General features: G+C 37.0%; 1 long non-coding RNA gene across 5 annotated transcripts in view; it reads right to left on the reverse strand.

Moving 5' to 3' along the window:
• LOC149549839 (uncharacterized) overlaps window positions 1-13553 on the reverse strand; it is a 78688-nt gene extending 65135 nt beyond the window's left edge. Inside the window, exons 1-3 of one of the 5 annotated variants that reach the window (XR_016354146.1) lie at window positions 13329-13553; window positions 8257-8333; window positions 7619-7750 (exon numbers count right to left, since the gene is read on the reverse strand). This is a non-coding gene — a long non-coding RNA (uncharacterized LOC149549839). Of the gene's footprint in view, window positions 1-7618; window positions 7751-8026; window positions 8174-8256; window positions 8759-13328 lie in introns of those variants that run through there. The other 4 variants (XR_016354149.1, XR_016354148.1, XR_016354147.1 and 1 more) reach the window with 4 other exon arrangements.
• Window positions 13554-14111: the final 558 nt, after the last annotated feature.

A 14111-nucleotide genomic window follows, 5' to 3' on the forward strand; every position in this document is an offset into this window, starting at 1 on the left:
ACTACCACCACATATCAATTGGCCATTCCACCCGTTCCAACACTTCTTTCTACACAAACCCCTCCACCTTGACTTTCACTTGTACAAACTTCTAACAACCTTTCACTCTTCAATAGCCCTGATCGACTGCAATCTCGCAAGAGAAGGCGCTTGTATTATGCTCATCATAAAGAGTAAATAAGTGCTCGCCGAAAACTCCAGCACATGCAACCGCTCCACCAACCATCAAGTCAACCAAGCAATCCATCTTTGCAAGCGTTTCCAACCACCCATGCAAGCTCTTCATGCACATCTATTCAAACAAACCTTCCACAACATAGGGTTCCGCATCCATTCTCACTTACCAACATGGATTTGAATGTGTCCTCTTCCTTCTCAGAGGCAACTAAGTCATTTAGAACTAGGATAGATGCATTGTCCAACTTACACACATGTCATATATGTAATGAGCACTACTCAGGTATGTTTGTGCACTCATTTAACAAAGGCCTAGCTTGTAGGAGATGCATTGTTGAGAATGATCTTCATCGCTTCTCACTTGCAAACAACATGGACCCACTTGAACAACCAAACATTCTTAAAGTTCTCACACAAGTAGAAGAGATGCTCATTGCACATGTGAATCCAATCTTACAAGTAACACATGCCCATGGCGGACAATACAAATATAGTGGTCATACAATCAACTTCCCCCAAGATATAAAACTAATTGCAAAAACATTTCCACAAAGACTTCAAGAATTGGATGTTTTAATAATACACATGGGAAGGCTTATGATTGTTATGTGTGTAAAAGTCATGTTCACAATGCACTTTAATACAAAATCAATTATGACCCTTACTGTAGTGATGTGCTAATCAATGAGACCACATTATTGCTACTTCCAGATACTACTATTGACCTCTCTGAAATGCTTCGCTCGCTTCATAGAAAACATGACGAGCCACATTCAACCAACAATGGCCTTGAAAAAGAACCTATCGACCACGAACAATTCACACAAAAGTCTACCTCATTTATGGTTAGTCTACCAAACAAACAACGTGAGTTGCAAATCATGAAGGAATCTTTGCACCTCAACTACAAACCGAACACTATACTCGACCTGTCCCACATCAGTTCGATGCCTATTAATGAGTACACCACTAAGGGATTGTTTGATATGGCATTTCCTACTCTATTCCCAAATGGAACTGCACAATCCATGCAAGCCCGAGCAAGAGATGTGCTACTTCATGAATATGCTCTGCACCTTATGCAATTCCATGACTATAGGTTTGGTCAACACCCACGCTTTAGATACTTCCTCAATAACCTTATAATGTGCCATCATAGCCAAGCTCTAGCATCAGTGTTTATTAAAAACAAAATTGATGATAATATACCTTCCACTATAGAAGACCTCCACTCTCATTTAACAAACCTGACTGATTGTCAATTAGTTGAAGAAGTAATGCATTTTGGATCCACCTTGCAAGGTACACACTCCTACTGGAATAAACATCGCACAAATCTAACAGATTTGATTACCCCAATAGGTTCTCCCACATTATTCTTTACATTAAGTGCAACTGACATAAAATGGCCCGACTTACATGTTGTCCTTTCCCCAAATGTAGCATTTACCAATCTAAACAACAAACAATGCATACATAATGTGATTAGGAACCCCCATTCAACAATGTTATACCTACATCAACATTTCACAATCTTTTGTGAAGAGGTCATTGAGAAACTAATGGGTGCAGTCAATTATTGGTATTGTTACGAGTGGTAAAATCAAGGGTCTGATCACAATCATGGGTTTATTTGGATAAAAAATGCACCAATATGGATACATTGGATTGGGGAAACCCTATCAAAGTAAAAAAGGTCAAATACTTCTTCGACCAATATGTCATTGCTTGGAATTGTCGATCCAAATGTGATATTGAAAATGTTATTCATAGGGCCCCAACTGTTATGAGTGGTAAAATCGAGGGTCTGATCACAGTCATGGGTCCATTTGGATAAAAAATGCACCCAATATGGATACATTGGATTGGGGAAACCCTATCGAAGTAAAAAAGGTCAAATAATTCTTCGACCAATATGTCATTGCTTGGAACTGTCGATCCAAATGTGATATTGAAAATGTTATTCATAGGGACCCAATTGATGATACATGTTTGCTCAACACATTTGCAATATATGCTACTAATCCACACGTTGACTATGAAGAATTGATTAATCGTGTTCAACGACACACCAAATGCACCAAGTGGACTTGCCTGCAAAAAAAAGACCACCAAATAGAATGAAGGTATAAAGCACTTTGCAAAGAATGTGACGATTCATAGTTGCTTTGTGACAATTCAGGTTGCAAGTCATATGAGCTCGCACGCAATGATGATAGGGTTAACATCCATAATCCACATATGCTCTCTATATGGAAGGCAAACATAGAACCAATTGTTGATAGACATGTGATACAATCTACCTACATACAAGCCCACGTAAAGTGCCCCACTCACTTAGAGCTACTTTCACTCATTGATCAGCTAGGTCTTATACATATTCTGTCAATTGTAAAGGATGCAAATGGCGTCTTAGAGATGACAAAGTGATTGTCCAGTCTTCCCAAATTTTTATATGGTTCCACCTGAAGACTCTGACAATTTTGAACTATTTTGTTGGAGTGAGAGCTCCGTTTGTACAAACATTTCAGCTTTGTCACAACAGATATTGGTCTTTCCAAAGAAGATATCATTACTCACTGGAACGTTGTGTCATTGTTTAAATATAATGTCTAGCATATTGATTGCAAAGACTAGACTGAAAATGACTTGGGAGAAGATAATGAAAGTGAGGACGAGTTATCTCTACAAGACCCACCACAATTGGACGAGTGTGAACTTCTTTCTCATGTCTTTTTCCAATATTTTGAACTTCAATTAACTTGACTTGTTGGGAAAACGTGATTTTGACAACAATCACAATTGGGAAAGTCACAATGTTCCTTAACAATTGCATGAAGATGCAAACCAATTTGTTCATAAAACTAAGATGTGTCAACAAGCTATTCACCCCCCAACACGAGTTCAATCACAACTACGAGTTGTCACCTAAACAACAGTTGGGCCTTTCACTAATTTTAGACCATTTAATAGCCAATTGTTATATTGAACATTTGTACATGCTCTTCCAAGGCACAACAAGAGCATGCAAGTTATATCTAATTGATTGCATACAAACTTCTCTCCAAAATAATTCCCCATATGGCTCAACTCCTATCCTAGTTCTTGCACCAACATGAATTGCCTCATTTAATATACATGCAACAACTATACATGCAGCCCTTAAGATACCAATTAGAGAAATGAAACCACTACAAGGACAAATGTCAACAACTTTCCAAGAAGACATGAAAAATATCAAATATATTCTGATCGATGAGATGAGTTTCATAGGCCTGAAATTGCTACTTACAACTGATTCTAGGTTACGTGAGGCATTTCCCCATCGACAACACATTTCTTTCGGGGGTCTATGTATAATTCTAATTGGAGACCTCGCACAACTTCCACCTATTATGGACAAACCTATCTATGTAGCACACATGATAACTCAAAATTTTTGGTTCAAGTTTAATATCATTGTAACATCGCAAACAATTTTTAGACAAGACGGTGGCGACCCAACAGAAATAAATTTTTATCATGCATTACAAAACATGCACAATGCAAAACCATCCGAGGATGACTGGAAACTACTAATAGTGCACACGAACAAACACCTACCACCAAATGAGCAAGCAGACTTCAACCAAGCAATACATTTGTTTGCCACAAATTAACTAGTTGCTTTACATAATAAAAACAAGGGGCGCTTGCACCATAGTTCCTGCCCTTGTTGGTGGTTTGGGCATGAGGAGATTGTATCAACTTTTTGTATTTGGTGGCAAAATTGTATAGTGCCAGTGAAGAAAGGCAAATGCTATGCATCACCACTGTAATTTGCAAATCACATTGAAGAAGGCACGAAAGCATTTAAAGAAGCAACCATTGAGATGAACAAAATACAATCAACATTCCAAAATACATGACATTACATCATACCAACATCTTCAGATATCAATTTTGATCTGCTGATTAGCAACCTTGAAACGGTCATCAACACCAAGGCAGATTATACTACTAGCACAGTCCATCATTCCCAAGGTCAAAGAATATCAAAAAAGTTCTAGTTAAAATTATAAACTATATCAACAAGAACTTTACTTTGAAATTATAAACTATATTGGCAAGAACTACATAAGTATTCCACAGGTGAAAAACAACATTGCTAATAATTTAGCTAATAAAAATGTAGGCCTTCCAGCCACAAAACTTAGTAACAGCAAGCACAACGTTTCCATGCAGAGCATGCTACAACATTTAGGTAGAAAACAGTTTTTTGCGCAAGAAAATAACTTGTTGCAAACTAAAAATAGAGCAGTTGTTGTGAGAAGCGCTTCCACTTCCAGAATATTGCATCTCTTGCTTCCCTCAAAAAAATTCATTTCTACACCTATAGGTGAACAAACTAGAATTTTCTACATGACCTACTATCTTAAATGTTCTCTGTGTTAAAAGGACGAAACATTTAATAATAACTTTGCATCATTATGTTGGCTCGTAAACTACTCCACAATTTTTTTCCTAATTTTCTACTCTAAAATTGATTTTTACTCCTTGCCTTTTCAATAAGAACTAATAAGACATCATATAAATAATATTTTTTAACTTTTAAAAATACAGTCAAAATTCAAGTGTTTGAAAACAGTTTGAAGGTTAAAAAACTCCTTAACTTTATTGGATAATAACAAGTTTTTCATAGTTTTTAATGAAACTTAACGGTTCCGTAAGATTTCTTGCCATAGGTAGGAACTAAGAACTCAAACCTATTGCACTCTGTGTAGCTGTAAATACACAACGCAAATATGCCGAAACTTATACAGATGACCAGCTCTCATAAGAAGTTCTCCTATGTAAATTCCAACGTGTCATGCTTACCACAAACCTATGGATACAAGCTGGTATTGTCAATGGATCTCTTGATGAAGTAAAGGACATTGTATATGCCCCATCCTCTAAGCCTCCTGAGTTGCCAACATATGTTACTATTACATTTGATACCTACAATGGCCCACTATGGGATGTCAACAACCCAAAAACTATTCCAATCCATCCAATTACCCGAGGCAACCGTACCCAACTACCACTAGCCACTACATGGGCTATCACTATACACAAATCAAAAGGCCTCACCCTAGAGCGGGCCACAATTGATACATGTAAAACTGAAAGACAAGGCCTCACCTTTACAACCATCTCTTGGGTCAAATCCCTAAAAGGCATTCGAATTGAACTTGCCTTCTCTTTTGAGCGCTTTTGCAAAATGAAAAAAAAAAAACCCTACAATATTATTATAAAGAAAGAAGAAGCTCGATTGTTCTAGCTCTCAGTTTGGTATGGTACATTTTTCATTTTCACTCGCTCTCTTCAATATACTTTTCCTTTCTTCAATTACCTAAACTAGGAATGTCATTTGTTTGTTGACAATTTTATCTACTTCTCTTTTTACAGCAAAGAGACGAACAAAGTCGTTTTAACTTTGTGATACACAAGATTTACTAATGAACTCCTAATAAGAGCACTACTCACATTTTATGAGAAATCTTACAAGGTTTACCCATACAAATACATAAAAAAATGTTCCTATTATAAAAACTTATTGAACATAGTATATGAAGATCTCCATACCTAACCAACCTATCTTCCTATCAAGACATCCTCCACCCATATCTAAACAATCTTTATTCCTTTTCACACCCCAACAATGCCAATACTATATTTATCAACTTAATAGTAAGTAGTTTTTTGCATAAAAAAATATTATGATTAAATAAAAAGCTTATTTTTAGATAATTGTTTTTCCATATTATAAAAAGATACATAAATAGCACATGATTATTTTAATGTCCATAAATATATGATAAAAAGGTCGCCATACCTAACTAAGCTTTGGTTTTATCAAGGCAATCCTTACCAGGAACATCCACTCTCCATCTATTCCTCTTTAGAGCCCTAAGTTTCAAATTGTTTAAAAGACAAATTTTTAATTTGGTTGTGGAATTTTTATAATTATTCATATTTGACAGTGAAAATTGTTGATGTTGTTTTGTATCCCAACAGGTTCTGATTGACACGGCTAAGACATTTGGCTTAGATCTAGTTTCTACTCTTGGGTCAGGGTTTGGCGTTTCTTATATTTTCGTGTTCAGGATTGGCGTTTCTTATATTTTCATGTTTAGGGTGTGATTATTTTTTGTCTTGCAATTTTGCTTTAGTTAAGTTTTTTTTGTCTTGGATTGGATTGAAAAGTAGTGCGTGCAAATGGCTGTTGATTTATCTGACACCAGTGACGATTAGACATTTGTACATCTTTCAAACTAACATAGCTAAATTATTTTTTTCTCTAATATCATCAGACTAAGATCCCCATCAGATTTCTGCCCTCACCGGGATCTCATCCTAGGGTCCTCCCACAATTTATGTATTTGAAATAACTCTCCAGATTTAATTCCTTTGGGTGTAATAAGAGGCAAGATATGACGTAAATAGGCATGGCAAAAGTTACTGAACTGCCCATTATAATACATATCCCCTGCGTAAGCTTCTTTTTTGTTTAAGACTCCGTAATTCTACATTTTTTTAGTGCCTCGCCTCAATGCTTGGATATTCAAATCTCTCAAAGATAAGAAGGCCAATATGTATTGCAGGAAGGAAACCTACTGAGGAGCCCCGGAGGGCTACAATCCTCTGTTGAGTAGTCTTTTTGGTGTTGAATAAGAAAATGATTGGTTTTTTGTTGTTGATGATTTGGCCATTATTTGCTTCCTATATGGACAACGTCCCCTGACTTTGTTCTGCATGAACAAACTGCGAATAGGTAATAAGATCCTCATTTTCCGCCTCTTACCCAGGCATTTCCTATTACTGAGTGTATTTTCTTTTCTCATAGCCCGTGCCATTATAACAAACAGGCATGGAGATCATGGATCTCCCAATGTTGGAACCAACATGAGCAGATGCCAAATTTAATAATTATAATCCAATGCTCACAGAATCTAAACTGTAACATTACTTGGAATATTAGGAAGTTCCAAACCACATGATCATATGCCTATTAAACACCTTAACGTAATCATTATACCTTACAGTTGAATTCACAGTATGAATAATTTTATTGGTAAGAATAATCCGATCCGTGATATACTGCCCTCAAGTAAAGCCATTTTTTTTCAGGGATATGATATATCTCATGGTTTTCTTCAATCTATTAGAAAATGCTAGGGAGTCTACCTAACTTGTAGAGTTGCATAACAATATCTTCTATACCTTATAGAGTTGCATAACAATATCTTCTATAGGCATTGAAGCAAAAACACAATATCTAAAATATAGAATGGAAGTTCTATGATATTTTTTTTCATCTTCATAAATTCTGATCATATCTCAGATCTATTATCTATTTGTCAGGAGATAAAATCATACATCTAAATTTGAAAAAATAGCTGCGAATTTAATTAAATACCTTTTTTGGCTTTGATATTGGATCAAAGATCCCTAGAAGTCACAGCTGACAAATCAGCAGATAATAGCAAGAACACAGCGTTCCACGGTAAGGAGATCGACTGTTGGCTGCCTACAGCAGCAGTGCACCGAGCTGAAAAACAATTACGCAGAAAAACAGTTACCCAAAATCATTGTCAAACTGTCATAAAAAAAAGGTCAATGAAAAACCAGATAAATTACTTCGTATTGAAAGAAAAAAATTAAAAACCAGGCACAGAGAGATCTATTCTTAGTCCACTAAAAATAAATAGAAGGCAAAACTGTTACAATAAGGGCAGATGCAGAGAAAAGATGCAAGAAACAAAACACTAAGCTGGAAAGAAAAGACACAGGAAAGCAAAACATCGAAATAAAAGTAGATAAAAACCTGGAAATGTAAACAAATTCAAAAGGCAATGAAGAGCTTCTGATCCAATGTAGTGTGTCTATATCCATACTAGGGGGCCAGTTATACTTTTACTCTGGAGACTACCGCTGTTGACATGTCATCCAACCCTTCATATTTGAATGCAAACTACAATTGGCATGACATATGTAACGTAAATAGAGAGCAAATGCCACCTCTAATACTAAACTCAAAGATTTTGCAGTTTGTACCGTGCAGCAACACTGTCAAGAGTCCATCGCATGAAATCAGGAAAATTGGCAGTTGGGTGTGAGCCATTTAAATCTCTCTGCAGATCATGTACATGCCAACGGTCAGGAGAACTGTTGCTGGATATACTTTTCCAGAAAAAAAATCAACACCTCAATGATATTAGAATTTAATTTTTTTAATTTCATCAGAAACGTGTGCCCAGCAAGAACAGGTGTCTGGGTAGGCTGAAGGACTTGCTTGAACAAAGTTTTGAACTTCAGCTCAACTCCAACCAATATTAAATGAATGGCAACTGAAACTTAAAGTTAAGTAAAACTCTGTTCAAAGATTTCTACTCCAACCAATATTAAATGAATGGCAACTGAAACTCAAAGTTAAATGAAACTCTGTTCAAAGATTTCTACCATATTTGTTTTAGGTATTAAAAATTAAGTAGTATGTTCAAAAGAATGAATGGGAAGTCATTAGAAATGCAGAAAGAAAATGAATTATATTAAAATTCACAAAGATAGATAGATAGATAAAATTTTAACGTCCACGAGGCCAAAAATAGCCTATGGGACAGCAAGACAACTCAAGCAGACTTAAGTAGCGCTGTTCGCCTCTTGTGTAGACTAATGATGAGCCCCCCCAATTGCTCAATGTACTCTTCGTTGAACAGGTTATGCCAAGAACTGTCACATATAGTATCCGCAAACTTATCCCTGCTATCCTTGTAGGCCTCACATTCTAGAATAAAGTGCTGTTCAGTTTCCACTTTCCCAGAATTGCAAAATCTGCAAATTCTCTCTTCCCAAGCCTCCTTTGGCCTCTTCCAACGCCCGGTCTCACAATGAAGTTGGTGAGAGTTGGTTCTCAGCTGAGCAATAAGAATTTTAGCTCTCCAAGAAATGTTGGCTCCTATGTACACTTTTTCGAGCTGATCACAAGTGGGGTTGAACTCATTTATATAATATAGTTTCTTCCTCCCAATCTCACTTCCCCAATTTCTCTTGTAGAATTTCTCCATAACAAAGACCTTTATTTCTTTATTACTTGTGGGGCACATATTGAAATGAATATTCCATTTACTCATCCACTTGATGTTTTGTTGCATCCATGTCCTTTTTCGCTTACATAGTGTGTCACTAAAGACAACTTTCGGCCATCTATCCTCTTCCATTTTTTCGATTCTTTTTAGATAGCTTAAAAGGCGAACCATAGCAAGTGCCTCAATAGGCGCAGCCCCCATTTCACTTAGCATGATGTCATATGGAACAGTGCTTTTAATTTTAAACTTGCTTGTAATCAAGCGCTTTTGGATTCTTTCGATTTGTTTCCATTGTGCTATAGTAGTGCTGCTGGCCCATAATTCACACCCATAAAGAACAACTGGCAGCACAAGAAGACCAAACAAGGTTTGAATAGTTTTCCAATCCCACAACTCCGCTTCACGGCACCTATTCTGAAGAGCGTAGAAAGCCTTCTATCCACCTAATGTCCTTTTATACCTGCAGCTAGACCAGCGTAGTTTTTTGTTGAAATCGATGCCAAGGTATTTATATTCCGCAACTTCTTCGAGAACACTTCCATTGTAATAAAATTCATGTTGATGCTGTTTTTTATTATTAGAAAAAATCATAACCTTGGTTTTGCTGATATTGACTTGCATCCCCACCATTCTACAAAAGCACTCAAGAGAAGATAGGTGGTCTTGCAAACCACAAGCAGATTTGGCAATTAAAATGAGGTCGTCCGCATATAGGAGTAGCTTTATAACAAATTCCCCTAGCTGAATGCCTTCACGCTCTTGCGTGTTTAACCACTCTTCCAGTTTGTCAATATATAAACCAAATAAAGTAGGGGATAAAGGGCAGCCCTGTTTGACCCCGATATCGCTCCTAAAACATTCTGAAATGCCATCTGAAGTTCTGATTTTGACTTTCACCTCTTCGTACATCCTATGAGCAGCAGCTCTGAGATGCCTAGGAATTCCCAATTCTTCCATCCTCAACCAAAGCTTGTCTCTCGGAATGGTATCAAAAGCCTTTTTGAAGTCAACAAAGCAACAAAAAACCTCTTCCTTTTTCTCCCACTCTTTTTCAATAATGTGTCTCAGAGTGACACAGTGATCCACTGTCGAGTGCTTTGGCCTAAAACCAGCTTGCCCTTTAGCACGTTTATGATTTTCTTCTGCCCATTTGCTGATCCTAGTTTCTATCATACTGCCAAAAAGTTTAGCAAAGAGGGGATTGATCATTATAGTCCTGTAGTTGGAGGGATTGTTAACATCACCACTCTTAAAAAGTGGTATTGCAAGGCTGATTGTCCAATCTTTCGGAAACCCTTCCTGGCAGATTTTGTTGAAGACTTCAGTGATGTGCGGTGCAAGAGTTTTCATACCCCACTTCAAATATTCAGCTTGAAGCGCAACAAGGTCTTTTGCTTTGCCTCCACCCAACTTCTTAATCCCTGTCTCTATCTCTTGCACAGTAAAAATATTTGTGGTATCATTGACCAAAGGTGGCTGTCCCACTCCACCCTCTTGTTCATAAAGTTTCTTAGCATAATCAAACCATTGGGTGGCAGTAATATTATTTTCAGTTTGCTTCCTCCTTGGTTGGAGTTCTTTCCAAAAACGTTTGGGGTTATTTCTGCCCAAGAAAATTAGCTCCTCTCTCCTTGTGGACATAAAATCGATTTTTTTCTTCTTTAGGATCTGTTTGTAGGTCTTAATGTCAAGGTTAGTTTTATTTGACTCCCTTAGATTTCTCCTAGCCCTCTTGCATTCCTTATCAAACCATGCATTGGCTGGAAAACAATTAGTTTCAGATTTTCTATTTTTTGCTCTCTTGCATTTTGAAAGAGCCTTGTGAATCAGATTTGATAAATCATGACTATTAACACCATGCTTATACATAGGGTGTCCCATACAAAGTTCCTCAAGAGTAGCCCTGAAAGTGTTACTATTTTCTGAAGTTAACAAAATTCTGCCCTGAGAAGGTGGGTGTTGAGGGCCTTGGATTTTTGCCCCAATCCGTCTATCCTTTGCCCAATACAAATTTACGTACAATGGTCTATGATCTAATTTGAGATCCCAAATGTGCTCTCCAATTTCAACTTCTTCAATATTGTTATACAAATGCTGCGAACAAATTACATAGTCTACCACACTTGCCCCGTTGTATGTGTTGCAAGTGAAATTGCCCGACTTAGCCCATCTAGCCAAACCATTACAGATTATTAGATCAAATGTGCCACACAAAGTGATCAATTCTTCCCCAAAATGATTGCAGCCTTTAGCATCTTCGGATATTCTATCCCATGGATGATTTCTCTCTTCTGTGAGCCAAATAGGGTTATCATTTACTTCGGAGCTGAAAATACTTGCTTGCCAATTTGCTGTCCTAGCATTGAAATCTCCAACGAGAAGGACATCCCCACGTTGTGAAAAAACAGCAACATCTTTCTTTAACGTAGCATAAGGGTCATTGTGCTCTAAACCACACTTTTTATAAATTTTAGATACTTGTGGAGCAAAGTAACAAGCTGCAATCCTGAGAAGAGTGTTATTTTCCACGATTTTGAGCCATATAAATTGTTTATTAGAATCAGTCTTTTCCAGCTGAATGACACGACCTTCTTTTTCTTTTACTAGAACCATTATACCTCCATAACCTTTACCATTTCCTGCTGCCTCATTCCACACTGCCATCTTCCAGTAGCCTTCAAACAATGGGGTCTTACATCCCTCATGCTCATGTGTCTCTATGAGACAAATAATGTCTTTGCCTTCCGCAATAGGCCCTAACCCAGGCCCACGTCTCCACGGATAACCTCTGCAATTCCAACAAACTAAACTTAAGAACGCCTGGGTTAAGCTTGATTGCTATTTATTTTGATGCGAAAGACTCAAAGTTGAGTTATTATCGCTAGGTGTGATTATGGATCTTGTTGTATCGCTGCCTGTTAAGGTGTTTGTTGTTGCACCTTTGTTGTCAATAACAAGTTAATGCAACTGGAAAAGTGATGAATAATACGTTTAATGGAATCAACAAATGCGAAAAAGCAACCTGAGATAGGTGAGAGATGACTAGGCATGAGACAAATAATTAACCTTTTTTGGAGGGTTCCCTCCATAGGAGAAGCCTATGGGCTTAATTTAATTATACAGAAAAATATGAAATTGCTCTTAATACTACTCTACTACTCTGTTGAATGATTTCAATACATTTTCAAGTTCAGAAATTACAGGTTCTCTGGTCGCATTTGTTCAAGTACCCTAAAACAATTCAATAACTACATCGAATATATTTCAGCTATAGTCCTAGGCAATATTTGAAAAATAAAATAAATAAATACAACTAATAAAAAAAATAGATCATCCTCCGTTTTAAGTCTTGCAGACCCTAAACAAAGGAAATCAAGTCGAAAGCAATGGTGTTCAGATCTGAAACATGTTGTCTAACAATTAGACTCAAAGAGTACGTGTGCAGATCTGCTAATTAATAATTAACTTTTGAGCTATGGCGATTCACAAAGAACTTGCGTACATCTGCCGATCAGACATAACTTCTGTACACAATCCGATTGAAAAAGAACTTATGCAGATCTGCCGACAGATCTTACTTTCCCATGGACTCTGAAGAGAAATTGGATCTGCCATTAAATCATTAAAAAATTGTGCAAAAACAAATTGCATCTGCCTATCATTCATATCCTATGTGCACAGTCGACCCTGAGAATTTATTTGGACCGCCGCCCAATCATAAACATTGTGCACAATAAAATAATGTCATCCATTTATAACTTCTGTCCAGCAATAATATACACAAATATTTAGAAATCAAATTTGAGAAATAACCAGGTTCCGCAGAAAATCAAACCCTGTATACACACCATTAGGCTTCTCAAGCTTTACACGCGAAATTTCAACGACAAGATCACGGCTTTAAGCAATATAATTAATTTTAGACCGAAAAAAAAATACTGAAAACATATCAGTCATAACCGAACCGCGCCACTGAAAAACAAGAGAAAAAAACAGAGGACGAAAAACAGAAGGAAATATTTAAAAAACAGAAGTACTAACAAATCTGTGTCGCGCTTGTACAAGAAATGCCGTAGCCCTGATTTAATCGCCGCTTTAGTCCTTTGCCCCATTTATAGCGAAAAATCACAATTTTCCGCTATAAAATGGGGCGAAGGATTAAAGACACGGAGTTATCTCAGTCAGTAGAAGAACGCCATGAAAATTTTCATCACAAACCAGCGGATTGTGCTCGTGAACATCCCCAAAATAGGCTAGGTTTTCAATATTTAAGGGTCCGTTTGGTACGTGGAAGATGACAGGAATTGGCTTTTTCAAAACCCGGATTTGAAAATTTGTGCGTTTGTTTCAAAATTTGCAAAATGGAATTAGCATATGCAACTTCCAATTTTGCTTCAAAACCAGGTTTTCCAAATTCCTACTAGCAGGCAGGAATTGAAAATCAAAACCTGGTTTTGTTTTTTAAGGAGTGTAAAAACAATAGATTGGACTACTTTTTGAAATTTGCCTTCAACTCCAAGGTTACACACTCCACACGCATCTTCCGAGTGAAACAAACAGTTTCAGTAAAATCCCAAAAATCGGAATGAAGATATGCAAAACCTTGATTTGACTAAACCAAGCTTTGTAGAAATCTGGGTTATTTAAATTCCACGAACCAAACGGACCCTAAAGGATTAGGGCATCTCTGCTTCCGTGTTTAGGGTAAATCCATCCAACGCTCCGCACGGATTTGATTGAATGTCGCCCTAAAATTCCTATCTCCGGAGCACCTTGGATATAAATTATTTTATGAATTGGATAATTGCTTTTATCATTTTTGTG

The sequence above is a fragment of the Cupressus sempervirens genome, chromosome 7 (assembly GCF_028749045.1).
Source record: "Cupressus sempervirens isolate cs-2001-9-10 chromosome 7, ASM2874904v1, whole genome shotgun sequence".
NCBI classification, from domain to species: Eukaryota; Viridiplantae; Streptophyta; class Pinopsida; order Cupressales; family Cupressaceae; genus Cupressus; species Cupressus sempervirens.